The sequence below is a fragment of the Mauremys mutica genome, chromosome 9 (genome assembly GCF_020497125.1).
Source record: "Mauremys mutica isolate MM-2020 ecotype Southern chromosome 9, ASM2049712v1, whole genome shotgun sequence".
Classification (NCBI taxonomy): Eukaryota; Metazoa; Chordata; order Testudines; family Geoemydidae; genus Mauremys; species Mauremys mutica.
The window spans coordinates 78,790,242-78,806,188 of NC_059080.1; positions in this window are offsets into that span (position 1 = coordinate 78,790,242).

The following is a 15,947-nucleotide window of genomic DNA, read 5'->3' on the forward strand; positions in this document are numbered from 1 at the left end:
AAAATCCAAAGCGCTGCGCACACAGCTGGAGGCAGGGCCTCAAGACAGGTTGGAGCAGAGAGAAGGCTGAATTTTAAAAAAACTACCCCTGCCCCCATATTTAGCTTTGAAAATTTCCCAGATTTCCTAGACTTAATTAGTACATACTAACCAAAAGTTGGTGGATTTTTCCCATTTGTCTCAGGGACAAACCTTAAACTAGCCATTTCTTTGCAAGGTTAGTAGCCCAGCAGGACTTCAATGACAGTCTTTGCTTTATCACATTAACCATTACTTAGGCCTGGTCTACACTACGATTTTAGGTCGAATTTAGCAGCAATTTAAGCCTGGACCCGTCCACATGGGTCCTTAAATCGATTTCTTTACTCCACCTCCGACAAGGGGATTAGCGTTGAAATCAGCCTTGCCGGGTCAAATTTGGGGTAGTGTGGATGCAATTCAATGGTATTGGCCTCTGGGCGCTATCCCAGAGTGCTCCATTGTGACTGCTCTGGACAGTGCTCTCAACTCAGATGCACTGGCCAGGTAGACAGGAAAAGGCCCGCGAACTTTTGAATTTCATTTCCTGTTTGGTCAGTGTGGTGAGCTGATCAGCACAGGTGACCATGCAGAGCTCTTGCAGAGCTCATCAGCATGATGTGCACATTGCTGGGGCACATTGCCCGGCCCGTACTTTGTGAGAAGTCTATGTCCATGTCTATGTCCTCATCACTCTCGTCACCGCGCTGCCATCGCCTCCTCGCCTGTTTTTGCTTTTGCAGCTTCTGGTTCTGTGCTGAAAAAAGGCGCAAAACAATTGTCTGCCATTGCCCTGACAGAGGGAGGGGTGACTGATGAAATGGCTTACAGGGAATTAAAATCAACAAAAGGAGTGGCTTTGCATCAAGGAGAAACACAACCGTCACACTGAATGGCCCCCTCAATGATTGAACTCAAAACCCTGGGTTTAGCAGGCCATTGATTTCACAAAACAAATTGGTCAATTTCTTGTTTTGATTCACTCCATCTATCTTTTGCATCTTAGGCTGGCAGCAGACAGTGCAGTACAACTGCTAGCCATCGTCATCTCCTGGGTGCTCGGCAGAAGATGTTGCATTACGATTGTTAGCCATCATCATCTCCTGGCTGCTCAGCAGAAAATGGGAATGACCTGGTTGAGTCACTCCTATGTCTGCCCAGGCTCCTCTGACCGACCTCACCAAGGTCGGCTAAAAGAGCACCCAGGAGTATTACAACAATGGCTACCAATCGTAATGCACCATCTGCTGCCAAAAGGCAATGAGCTGCTGCTTGTAGCAATGCAGTCCCATGTCTGCCAGCACCCAGGAGACGTACGGTGACGGTGAGGTAAGTGGGCTCCATGCTTGCCGTGGTATGGCATCTGCTCAGGTAACCCAGGAAAAAAGGTGCGAAACCATTGTCTGCTGTTGCTTTCATGGAAGGAGGGAGGGAGGGAGGGAGAAGGGGACCTGATGACATGTACCAGAACCACCCGCAACAATGTTTTTTGCCCCATCAGGCATTGGCATCTCAACCCAGAATTCCAATGGGCAGCGGAGACTGCGGGAACTGTGGGATAGCTACCCAAAGCTACCCACAGTTCAATGCTCCGGAAGTCGATGCTAGCCTTGGTACTGTGGACGCAGTCTGCCGACTGAATGCACTTAGAGCATTTTGTGTGGGGACACACACAATCGACTGTATAAAAATTATTTCTAAAAAACCGACTTCTATAAATTCAACCTAATTTCATAGTGTAGACATACCCATAGAAAGGGCAAAAAAGCTGAAAATGCAGGGAAAAAATGTGGCTGCTCACAAAATAGGAAATAAGTAAATACAAAATAATTATAATTTACCCCCCCTCTTGCTAGTACCCTTTAAACCACTGTTTCTTCAAGAAAGAATATTCTACTCTGTGAATCTAAAGTATCTAAGAATAGAGGTGCAAAGCTCTGTTTCTTTCCTATCAACTGTAGAAGTATGGATTGGATAAGCTTTGTGGGTGAAGGCACATATCCAGCAAGTGAGAATGATTTATAAGTAGTTGATAGACCAGTCAGAGTGGAGAAATTAGAAAATAAGTACAGCTGTCCTTCTGAAATATTCTCTGAGAGCATGAATTTGATGCTAAGTGCTGAAAATGGCACTTGGATGATAACAAGGATGTATGGGGTGGAGGGTGAGAAAAGACAGGTTTTTTTTCTAAATGAAAATTGTGTACCTTTACATTGCTGTTCCTTGCCTCTGTTTATGATGGCTCAGCATCTGCTCTGGGTGGTAAGAGTACAAAATACACAACAGTCAGCAAGGGGGAGATTTAAGAAAAAATTATTTGTAAGGGATTTATTGCTGATGTAAGATGGCAAATGAGCAGTCCTGAAAACCAAAATCCTTCATTTGTCTTCAGAAAAGGTTCAGCATGGGGACGTTTCCCCACCAATGTGCCTCAATAAAATTCTGAGTTGCAAAGTACCTTTTCCAAATACATTCAGTTCTTGATGCTGGCTGCAGTGCTGCCAATTTTTGTGACACAGACAGCAGTCCACAAGGAGCTGTTTACACACCGTCAGGTAGGTCTTTTCACAAAGGCCAACTGTCAGTCACGACCAACTTGGGGCAGGTTTGAACAGGGGATGCAGAAACAAAGGCCTCCATAGTGCATCTTATCATCAATCTCCCATCACATCCAATCCCCATCTCTTTGGAGTGGGCTTAAAAACATTTCACCAGAACTTTGGACATGTATCCAGAATACTTTAGTTTATAAGAGATACAAATAGAAAATTTGTTTTGTCGACCATTAAATACGTAGATGTCATTTACAACATAAGAAATGTTTTACTTAGTAAAAAAGAAGCATTGCCAAGTAGCTAAAATACTGGACAGCACTCCCTCTTTACTAAGTATCTCGTGGAGTGGTGTGTTTGTAAAGTGCCTTGATCCTTGAATGGAAGGAAATGTAAAATGCAAACTATGTCATGGTATTGTGATAAATCATACTCTGTCGTTCATGCCATCCTTTTCTTTGCCATTCTCTGAGGAATTTTTATAACCTGTCACAGATAAACAGTTCTGCAGTTCTGTCATACAGCAGTGCTATAAATTTAGTAAAGACACTTGTATATCTCTAAAGACGTTTTCTGGAGGAGACAGCTTGAGATTGTGCATGTTAAAAATGATGATGACAAGAAGGTAGACAGTAGAATTAGTGCTACTCGGGGGTGGGGGAACTCTGCTCACAGGCAGCTGACAAATGAGCATGTGAGCATACTTGGGAAGGGATGAGTTTGACCTAGAGACTGAAGGTAAACAGGAAGAAGAACAAGGCACATTTTATGGACTAACATAAATAAGCCAAAAATAAACATTTCACTCAGTCCTTTCTTTGCAACTAAGCTAGAAAAAACAGCTGGCTGTAATGTTCTGTGATAACAGGGTTTGTACATACACTATTTCCAAACCCTAATACACACTGAAGTGAGGCTACAGAAGCAGTGTGCGTTACTTGGCCATTCATGTGCAATAACTACTTCACTTCCACATGTCACTTAAGAAGACAGCAAGGTTCTTCCCCTTGGTTTTACTTTCAGATGTAATGAGCTTTACATGCTCTTTGTTTGTCCCCATTGGGATAAACCCAAAGAGCTGGATATGGTACTGTCATTTAGAAAAGGTCTTTGGAAATAGCAACACATTTCACTATAGTTGAGACTGAATGACTCAAGCAGTTCATAAGTCACAAGAAATCTAATTGAAATGTATTATTCAAATAGACTAAAGTCTAATAGAAATTGTCTAAAGTGTATTTAATGACAGATTAGTCCACTTTCAACTGTATATCTAGATGCAAACTACTATAATAGCTTGAAGCCTTAGAAGAAGAAATAGGAAGAAATCCTGTAAAATTAACAGCTGTGTATTAATGTATGTCTCAGTCAAAACACATTTGTTTCAGTGGTAGTTTAGCTTGAGTGGTCTCCAGGTTAGCAGGATTTGGTCTCCAGAGTGGAGCCCTCCAACCACTCTGGTGAGAATTGCTGTACACAGCTATCAAAGCTGTGCAAAGAAAAGTCTGATTTTAGTTAAGCTGATATGTGGAAAAGGTAACGTGACACTAGGAAATTTTGTAAGTAATGTTAGCCTGATCTTTGACTGCTAGTCTGAACAGGCTTATCCTCCATTTAGAGCCAAGTGTGAATGCTGGATTTTCCTACTTCTAAATTAACTCTTCAGTCAGGACTCTAAGGGCTTGTCTACACTACTTGCCGGATCGGCAGTCTATGATCGATCCAGCGGGAGTCAATTTATCGTGTCTAGTATAGGTGCGATAAACAGGGCCGGCTCCAGACCCCAGCGCGACAAGCACGCGCGTGGGGCGGCAGTTGTCGTCAGGGGTGGCAGATTGGGGCGGCGGACCTGCCGCAGTCATGCCTGCGGGAGGTCCACCGGAGCCCCGGGACGACCGGACCTGCCGCAGGCATGACTGGGGACGGTTCGCTGGTCAGGCGGCTCGGCTGAACCTCCCGCAGGCATGACTGCGGCAGCTCAACCGGAGCCGCCGGACCAGCCAACCGTCCGCAGCTGCAGGAGGTCTAGCCGAGCCGCGCGACTAGCGGACCCTCACCAGTCAAGCCAGCGGGAGGTCCGCTGCTCCCGGGGCTCCGGGGCGTCTCCCGCGCATGACTGCTTGGGGCGGCCGAATATGTAGAGCCGGCCCTAGCGATAAATCAATTGCTGAGCGCTCTCCCATCAACTCCAGTACTCCACCAGAATGAGGAGCACAAGCCAAGTCGACAGAAGAGCATCAGCTGTCGACTTACTGCAGTGAAGACACCGAGGTAAGTAGATCCAAGTACGTCGACTTCCACTATGCTATTCATGTAGCTGAAGTTGTGTATCCTAGATCGACCCCGCACGGTAGTGTAGACAAGCCCTAAGTAGATTGTTGTCACTGTGACACAAGGATCTTCTGTATGCTGCTAGTATCTTATATGTATTTTCTTTACAACTCTGTCCTTTCAAAGTGTTAGACTCTCCGCTGTGTATAAAATAGAGGAAGGGTTTAGCTTACTCTGTGTTTTACTGTCACTTTCATGGATGGTAATACAGTGTTAGGTTGTTCTTAGGCCACACTGTATTTCACTTATTCTGTGGATTCCCAAAACTTCTCTGCTACTTCACACAACTGCACCCCCAAAAGCTTCATCTAGAATAGATAACCAGTAACGGCAACATCAAGTAAGAAAGGTTATATTGTCAGATCAGGCTATGAGCGTATGGCTTTTGTGTCAAGCTGCACTTCAATTCTGTAGTGCTTTGGCACAGCAGATTATAAGAGACAACTGGGAAAACATCTTTCTGTGTTCACTTTCTATTTGAAAGCCCTGGGTGTATAGGTAATTTCTCAGCTTCCCCTCTAGTTTGTGTTGCTCTCTCACACACAACACATCAGGAAAACATGTTTTTAAAACTAAAATGATGTGGCTATAAAACCACAGAAAACGGCATGTGGCTCCTGGGTAGGCATAGTACCATAACTAATTTTAGCTCATATTTTGCTATTGGCAAGATTTGCTAAAGATTCCTGTGTGAACGTGGGCAAGGCATGATGTATCTTTGTGCTTTAATTCCCCAGGTGCAAAATGGTGATAATAGTGCTGCTTCATCGCACAGGGATATTGTCAGGTTAATTTTATTAACACTTGGGAGGTGCTCAGACATTACAGTGATGAAGAGTCTCTGGCAAATTTAATGGCCACAGAATCAAGGCAAATGAACACTGATTATAATTTACGTGGACACGGCTTCTAGCAAGTTCAGAAAGATAGCTTCCACATGACATTATAACAACTGTATATCATCAAATCAAAGGAAGGTATATTTTTAAAAATACTCTTTCAAAGGTAAAAAGGCACAGTGATGCTAAGGTTTCTGCGTAAGTGCTTGTTATTCCCTCTCTAAGATGTACTAAATGCAAAGGTAAAAACAGGAGGATTCAAGATATTGCCAATCTTCTCTTTCTAGATCATTTCAAAGACTGAAGGCTAGGGTGATCTAGTACTTGGAGAGAATAAGTGAGAGCTTATAATGATCATTTGCACTTCCCAGGGGCGGCTCTATGTATTTTGCTGCCCCAAGCACGGCAATCAAACAGCTTTCGGCAGCGCGCCTGCGGGAGGTCTGCTGGTAACACGGATTGGGCGGCATGCCTGCAGGAGGTCCACCGGTCCCATGCCTTCAGTGTACCTGCCGCTGAATTGTCGCCGAAGCCGCGGGACTGGTGGACATCCCGCAGGCATGCCACCGAAGGCAGCTTGACTGCTGCCCTCACAGCGACCGGGAGGCCGCCCCCCGCAGCTTCTCGCCCCGGGCACGCGCTTTGTGCGCTGGTTGCCTGGAGCTGCCCCTGGCACTTCCATCCTTTTGCATTTTCTGCCTTATCTGATGTTTGCGCCTCTTGCTAGTAAATGGAAATTTACCAAAAATGCCAAGGAGGTTTATGTGGCATAAGATTTGTTCTGCAACAATAAATATACATAGCTCCATTCTTATTCTGTGGATTCTCAAATCCAAGTTACAGTGAATTAAATAACAGAACATGGTATTCTGAGTAGGATTTAATCATACTTTCTAAAAACACAGAATAATATTCAAAAATGACTGCAGAATGTCATTGCTATGCCTTTCGCTTCCTTGACCACAGTGGCATATGGAAAAGATTTTAAGAAAAGAACTAGTACACTATGAAAGATTATATTGATAAAAATAATCTCATGCCACAAACCAATCTAAGGCCTGATCTGCACCACAAAGCTAGATTTACATAAACCACCTTGCGTCAACATAGATGTATATGTGTTTATGCTTAAATTTGTCTTCCACTAATGCAAGTGTCCTGTTACAGTGATGCAGTAACGGTACATCCCCAAGCGGCATTGCCAGCAGTAGCCGTGCTCTCTCTGCTTCTGTTACCCTTAGGAGTGAGATATCGGCTAAAATCACCACTGCCTCTGGAAAAAGGTGCTAGTTTTCATTGCCATTGCCCTTGCCCTGAACTCATAGGTTCATGCAACTGAGCAATTCCCTTGTCATTTCCTGGAGGGTCATAATCGTCAGGGCTGGTGCTCTGGGTGTTGCTGTTCTGAAGCAGAAGTGTCAATAAGCATGTCTTGTTTAACACTTTAGGAGAGCAAGGGAAGGGAGTTCTAAATCTTAACTTTCACTTTCTGTTGTGACTATACTGACAATGGTACTTCTGTGTTTTATCTGTAGCTGCTGCAGCTGCAGCCTTGAAGGGTTCCCACTCCACACCTGCAGAACACCTGAGACAGATAAGGAGGAGAAAGAAGAGGACTTGGGATGACATGTGATGAAGTGGGAATATTTTGGTAACATTTCTGAGTCCTGTTTGTGCCTCAGTTTCCCCTATATACTGTATTGTTATCCGGGGGGTGGGATGGGGTGGAAATGGACTGTTTGCTCTCAGGGCAGGCTAGGAGATGTAGGTGTGGGGGCAGCCTAGCTGTCTGGGGCTAGGTTCTGTGACAGACCCAGACCAGTGGGGTACAGGAGTCTGGTAGAAGGCAAATATACTGGCCACTGGATGAACAATTTTCTGTTCCCTGAGTGACCAGAGCAGGGCTGCCCTAGAGCAATCAGGAACCTGCTGAAACCAATTAAGACAGGCCAGCTAATCAAGACACCTGGAGCCAATTAAGAATTTTCTAGAATCATTTATGGGAGGCAGACTAATCAGGACACCTGGTTTAAAAAGGACATCCCATCAGTTAGTAGGGGGTGTGTGCAAGAAGCAAGGAGCGAGAAGATGTGCTGCTGGAGGAGTGAAGGGTTCAAGCGCGATCATCTTCAGGAGGAAGATCCTGTAGTGAGGATAAAGAAGGTGCTGGGGAAGGCCATGGGGAAGTAGCCCAGGGAGTTGTAGCTGTCACGCAGATGTTAGAGGGAACATTGTAGACAGCTGCTATCACAGGGCCCTGGGCTGGAACCCGGTGTAGAGGGTGGGCCTGGGTTCCCCCCCATTGCTCCAACTCCCGATCGGACACAGGAGGAGGTGATCTGGTCTGTGAGAAACACCAGAAGGGAAGGTCTAAATTGGAAAGGGATCTGGCCCCGACCCACTAGGTGAGACACAGAGACTGTGGGGATTGTTCTCCATTTCCCCCATGCTGGCCAGTGATGAGGTTAGCTGAGTGGACGGCAAGTTTGTGCCACTAGCAAAAATGGCCAAACTGAGGGCTGCCGTGAATCTCTGAGGTGAGCAAATCCACCTATAAGCACAGGACCCACCAAGGCAGAGAAGGAACTTTGTCACGGTTCCTATATCAACGAAGCATTTGCAAATCCAATTGCTTGGACCCTGACATTTAGCAACCAGTGACCTAGAGGGATATGGACATCCCCGCCTCTCCTTAAGGAAACTGCACAACAACCCCAGCTCAGGAACAAGGGACTGGAGAGGTATGAAGTGGGGGAATAAGAGTTGACTGCTGGAAGGTGTAAGTGCTCTCACCTGGAGTCTGACGATGGAGGGAAAGATGGAGTTTGAACTAAAAAGTTCACTCAGCTTGGCTGGGCTCTGGGCTAACCAGAATGGACTTGGGCTATGTTTTAAACTTCAGTTTTCTAGGCTACCCAAAAGGACTTCCTATGCTGTGTTCCTGTGAACGAACAAACCGAACTGTTTTGCCAATGATGTCACTGCAAATGCTTGGTGAAGTGCATTAATCCCTGAGGAGTGTACAACTTTCCAACAGGAGTCAACCTCAGTTGGACTCGCTGAATGGTGCTCACAGTGTGAAGCAGGAGTGCTGAAGGCCCAAAGGTCTAGTCTAAGGAGGTGGTGAAGCCACATGGCTTACCCTTCAGGAAGAGTGAGACTCATAGGGGGTCTCTGAAGGGGTTCCTCCTACAGACTGTTCCAAAGCTGGGCACGTAGCACCGACCCTGTGCATCTGAGACACAAGTTCAATGAGATCCTGCAAGCCAGTACTGCATCAGACTGCGAGCAAAGGGCCTGGAGGGTGAGCATTGCAGACAGCCTGGAGAAGGAAAGAGCAGACAGGGGAAAGGCCCAGGAGTTCCAGCAGGAAAAGGAGAGGGAGATACACCAGTACATAATGGGGCTTCTCCCGCAGCAAATACAGATTCTGCAGGTTCTTGTGGGCCTTATGGACAGGTGAAATGATCAGTGGCCCACCTCACTTTGCAGCCCATGGAGAACTCCATTACAGCACCTCCCTCCAACTCCCCTTAACATTCCATGTGGCACCAGGGGGCCACCTCCCTTACCCTATTTCTTCCTCTTGGAGAACAGTAAGGAGAACCACAGCTTCAACAAGGAGAAGTGCAGAGTCCTGCACTTAGGACGGAAGAATCCCATGCACTGCTACAGACTAGGGACCGAATGGCTGGGCAGCAGTTCTGCAGAAAAGGACTTAGGGGTTACGGTGGACGAAAAGCTGAATATGAGTCAACAGTGTGCCCTTGTTGCCAAGAAGGCTAATGGCATTTTGGGTTGTATAAGTTGGGGCATTTCCAGCAGATCGAGGGATGTGATCATTCCCCTCTATTCAGCACTGGTGAGGCCTCATTTGGAGTACTGTGTCCAGTTTTGGGCCCCACACTACAAGAAGGATGTGGATAAATTGGAGAGAGTCCAGCGGAGGGCAACAAAAATGATTAGGGGGCTGGAGCACATGACTTATGAGGAGAGGTTGAGGGAACTGGGATTGTTTAGTCTGCAGAAGAGAAGAATGAGGGGGGATTTGATAGATGCTTTCAACTACCTGAAAGGGGGTTCCAAAGGGGATGGATCTAGACTGTTCTCAGTGGTAGAAGATGACAGAACAAGGAGTAATGGTCTCAAGTTGCAGAGGGGGAGGTTTAGGTTGGACATTAGGAAAAACTTTTTCACTAGTAGGGTGGTGAAGAACTGGAATGGGTTACCTAGGGAGGTGGTGGAATCTCCTTCCTTAGAGGTTTTTAAGTTCAGGCTTGACAAAGCCCTGTCTGGGATGATTTAGTTGGGTTTGGTCCTGCTTTGAGCAGGGGGTTGGACTAGATGACCTCCTGAGGTCCCTTCCAAACCTGCGATTCTATGATTCACATATACTGACCTGGGAAAGCCCCAGCAGCTATATGTGTAGGGGAAAAGGACATGAATGTTCTTTTCCCCCTTGTTAAGTTCTGCTCCATTAATTACGTTTTTAAAAATCTGGACTATATATTGCTGCAAACATCAAAATGGACATTCCCACATCATCACTGGCAGGCCATGCAGTGCTATATCCAAGGAGCACTGTGGAGATTAGGCAACACAGGAAGTATTGCTCCCCAGCGATCCGAGTGACAGCACCATGTGGCCTTCTGATTGGCCATGCTCACTATTTAACTCTGGAGGGTGCCCCAGGAAGTGGTCTAGGCAACCATACAGACTTCTGTCCTGTTATGACTTTAGACCTCCTCTCTCTTTCTGATCCAGCCTGATTCTTACCTCCTGATTCCATCCTAGTAACTATTTCTGATCTCTAGCTCTGACCTCAGCCTGACTCTGACACTTGCCTATCCATCCCAGCTCTCTACATACCTTGGGTCACATTAGACCAAACACTGACATTTAAAGATCATGTCAAGAAGCTGAAAAAGAAAGTGAACTCCAGGAATGGTGTACTCTAGAAACTGGCCAATACAAAATGGGGAGCTGACCCCAAAACACTTCAAGCAACCTGTCTCGCCCTTTGTTTCTCAACTGTAGTGTACTGTACCTCAGTAGGGTCACGCTCAAGCCATGCACGCAGACTGATACTGAACTCAGTCAGTCCCAAAGGATCATCTCAGGGACTTTGAAACTGACCCTCAGTGCGGTGGGATGTGTTCAGTAAAAAGGAGGTGGGGGAACAGGTGAATGATCCAGTAGATCACATTCCACAACCCAAGAAGCCAAAGGCCAGAAATAGCTTTTCATCTGAAAATCCCTTCCCCCAAAATATCACTATGAAAGGCTCCAAAGCAACAAAATAGTGGGAAATGCCAATAATCTTAGAGAGTGGTTCCTTCAGAACAACACCTCTCGGGCACTGACCTCAAATGAAAACACTGGTATAGTCTAATTTGTGTGAGAGCTGGGATGGGAAAGACTGGTGACAATGTGACCAAGTGGAATCTGAGAAATGACTCCAAATGTGAATGTGGAGAGCCTAATCAAAACATTTTAACTCTGCCAACATCTTGTAATCCCAACAAGCTGTTCGACATAAGTGATAATACCAGGACTTGGAGCAGCTTTGGAGCAAGAAGCTTTTTGACTGCCATTTATGGGGGAGGTACTCCACACTCAGACTGCCAGTACAAGTCCTGCCACCAAATGGGCCATGTTGCTTTGTTAGTAAAACACCTCTCTTTTAAAACAAACACACAAGGTGACAAAGGAGTGAGGGGTAAATAGCTTCACAGATCCCATTATGAACAGGTAAGACATATAACATTATCTGTCCAGTATAATTCTGGCTGTCAACTGGAAATGGACTGTGTAGGAGGTGTTAATGTGCACACATGCTGCAAAAATGTTTAATTTGCACCCATCACCACGATTGGATCAATGTCTTGCAGGGTCCATGAAGACATTTTATGCTGAATTTTACAATTCAGTTGTACCAAAGACATGTAGATTTGAGATTAGTTCATTTACTTGCTGCCTTTTTTATGTTGCTACTAGATCTAGTCATTTAAGGAAAATATATTTTAAGCCTTTTCATTGTCTAACCTCTTTGAATCAAAACTAGTTCTCATATTGAATAACGACAACTCAATCAAAACAGACTTTTGTACATGAGGATTAAACTCTATTGCATGGCACCAGATATTCGCTAAGCTGACTTGTAAATCCTGTGACTTCAGTCATTAATTCATTTACAATGAAATAATGGCGGTCAACTGATATTTTCATAGTCAATTTGCTTTTGACACATTTGCTTTGTTATCACGGTTCCTTTGCTGCTTTTATATTGCACAAGTCATGACATCCGGTACTTTGGAGAGATTGTCTATATTTAAGTTGGCCAGATACTATTTCCATACTACAATGTGTGTACATTGATTCTGTTTCCTAGTTGTGTGAGAGAGGCCATTATATTCTTCTTAGTTACCCAGTGAAATCAGCAGAGCGTTTTGAAGAAGTTGCATGCTGTCATTATACAAAGTTCTGGATCATCCTGCTATTAGTCATATCTGTATTTTTCTTGGTCATGGCCTTGAGTTAAAAACTTCTCTGGCAAAAATGTTTCAAAGGCTATATAATAGTTCAAGAGACAGACATAGCTTTCACACTTATTTTCAGCATGGTCTCAATCTTTGCTGGTTTCCAATTTCACTTTATATGTATGCTGACCGAGACCAATGCAGGTTCGAGTGAAATATTTGAGTGAGAGAGGAAAATCAAGACATGACAAATTGAAATTTCAAACCATGTGGCCGTTTACTAACGAGTAAATTGCAACTTAGGCTGGGGAGGAGCGATTTTACCAACCAACAATATTATCAGAACAGGAATACACACACAACTTGAATCAAGAGAAAAACAAGTCACCAATCAAAAAATATCACCAGAGCAGCAATATACACAACTTGAAACAGTCTATTTACATCCAACAACAAGAAACTAAACAATCTGTGATTAACCGCTCACTAAAATCCGGAATGGACACGCAAACTGAGTAAACTGTACACGTATTAACCAAATATTGTAAGATACACCAACTAACTACAATAGCAATTAATACAGCTATATGGCTCTCATATACTGTGTACACAACTCTGCATCAAATAAGGAAAGGGAAAAAGGGAGAGAAGCTAAACCAACAGAATGTTTACAGAAATTAAAATGCACATACCACCCTCCAGGCGCAGCTGACCAGCAGTACAGACACCAAGTGCATGACGAATTGGGGGGCGGGGTTAATCCAAAAACAACACGACACGAGCTGGCAAAATCCGGAGGAGACCCTGGCTGAAAGGGTGATCAGGCCTTTCAGCTAAAACGCGGATACTCCTGCAGTTTTTGGCACGGGACATAGTTTTATTCGAAGACCCTTACTCGTATCAGCATCTGATTGGTCCCCAGCTCCTACACCAACCGGGTTCTGAGCTGGTGCCCTCTACGTCAACAGGTACTGCACCCGGCACACTAAGTTTATACACACGACACACTGGTATTGTAGCACACGGTACCAATGTGACCTACAATTGACCAGACAGAAGCTTCGAGAATAGGCACACAGCACTATAATGCTGCACACCGCACCTTAGGGTAGCACACGGCACCACGGTGTTGCACACCCTTTGTTGTGACCTTTTGACCGACAATTGGCCATACAGGCGCCATGTTTGAGCATAGGGTTGCGACATATTCATATTCAGCTATTCTTTTGTCGGACAAGTACTGCAAATCATACAGCAAAGGAAACAAACCTTGAGATAGCTGAAACCACTTATGCTGCCCTGGCTCTGTTTTCCATTCCTTCCTGTCCTTATCATGCTAGGAGAAATATGAGATTAGCGTCTAAACGCTCTGGTTTAAAAAATAAATAAATAAATAAAGACAGCTGTTCCTTATAAATCATCAGAACAGACCAATAAGCAGTTTCAACCGTTGTTTGTATCCTGATTTTTTTCCTCTTTAATTTCCTTATAGCCGATAAGTTTTTAGAGACTTCGTTTGCATAATTCAGCAAGGTGAGGTACCACTGAATACATTTGTGTACTGCTTGTTTTGAAAACTTCAGAAGTGTTGGAAGCTAATGTGTCATTTAATTCTGTTGATTTTGCTTGTTTTAGCTTTATTCATGCTAAATATTTTACAGCTATCTACATAACAGCAATTTCATTATATGACTTCATTCTCTTTAAACTCATGTTTTAAAGATGAGGCATGCAAATCCTGGGTTAAATTCAAGAATGCAGCTGCACTGCAGGAATAATTAGTTTGCCGAACATGCAGATGTCAATAACTTTTCTTCCCTGTGTGTTTTCTCTTTCTCCCTGGCGTACTTTGCATTTGTAATAAAAATATTTCCAAACAAAGTTGACAAATAGTAAAGTGAGCTACTAAAATCCCCAAACAGACATAAATTTGCTGTGACGAAACTGATGCAAATGTACGTAATAGCTCAGTTTTCCCTTGGTGATTCCTACCATGGTTCATATGTTAAGTTTTGTACCATATCATGTGTTCGTGCCAGGGATCTTGTTTACACTACTGGTGCCTCTTGTTTAGATTATAAGCTGCTAAATGTAGGGGCTGACTTAAACTTTATCTTGTACAGCGTTGAATTCATTGTTGATGCATGAAAGCCAGGGACAGACACGTCAGCTGGGGAAGGTAAAATGAAGCCCCAAAATACAGTTCAGAAGTGCCTTTCCTCAGGTTTGGCTTTAACACAAAGAAGATTCAAAAACAAGAACACAGCCCAGAACATTTGGGCTCAGATCCTCTATGGTATTTAGGCACTTAACTTCCGTTGATTTCACCGGGAGTCAGATGCCTAAATACTTTTGAGGTTATGGCCTTTGGTAACTAATAGCAGAGGCGTTTCCAGCTGTCAGCATGCTGGGAGGGGAGAGGACACAGTCTTCACCCTAAGTAGCCTCCACTGCAGCAGTTTCCTGTCTGCTTTTTACAGCAGCAGCATCCAGATCCCCCATGTGATAGAAAGAGGATCAGGACTCTCCCTGTAAACCCATACATGCTGGGAGCTAAGAAGCACGTTATATCTTGACACAGTGAATGTTGCATAAATAGTGTTGGAAACAGTATTTGTAGGACTTGTTAATTTCCACTGACTTTAAATCTCTTTCTATTTAGCAGTCCATAACTGCCAACAGATACGGTACGTATAGCGTAGAGCACCTTCCATTATGCGAATCTGCTCTTAGGTCATGGTCCCATAGCCCTTACATCAGTGAGAAAAATTTTATGAATAAAAGTTGCAGGATCATGCCCTTACGCACAGCATAGTAAGGCCCTGCTCCTACAAACATGTATTATTGTTTCCTGCCCTAAGTATAGGGGAAAGGTGGAGTAACTGTTGACAAGCAACTCTCTTGATGGTGACCTTGTTAAATATAGGCCCAAGAATGGTGGAATTGAAGGAAAGGAAAGAAAGGCTTTATTGTTTTTGTTTTTTTTCTGAGTGGAAAGAACTGGAATGAGACAGATTTTGAGGATTTTTTAAGGTGGTAGCAGGAGCTGTATTCACAAAGCCAAATGTTCCGGTATAGGGGCACCAGTTGCACCGGCATAAGGGCACCAGTATAGGAGCCATATAGGGGCACCAGTATTCACATAGCCGAATGCACCAGCATTAGTTATACTGCATAGGGCCCCATAAATCCTAGGAACGGTCTTGCTTACAGTTTGCTTGCTGTGCACTGGGTGTTTTCCAAGGCCTCATTAAAAACAGTCTGTGCTCGAAGGAACTCGCAGCATAAGGCACCTAAATGATTAAAACCACCTACATTTCAGCAAAAGAGCAGCCTACATATGCAATGTTGTAGGGATATTAAAGAAGGTTTATATTAGACATGGTTTATATGAAAAATAACTTATTGTTAATTGATGCCTTATAACTAAAGGTTTATGTTAAAAGTAAATTTGTGATTCTAACCTGCAAGCCACCAGCTGTGTCTGTGTGAAGCCTGCTCAAAGAAATACTTTGTATAAAACTTGTTAAACATTTTAATTAACTCTAAGTAAGCCAAAACAGTAGCTGTTATAGTGTATAGATAGAGACCCCCACCCTCTGTAAGTTTTCATCTCACTTTATCTTTGATTGTTAAAAGACAGGGAGTCTCACATAAATTGGTAACACCCCAAAAAGTAAAGAGACAGTGAAATAGATGTGATTAAGATAGAGAATGTATGTGAATGC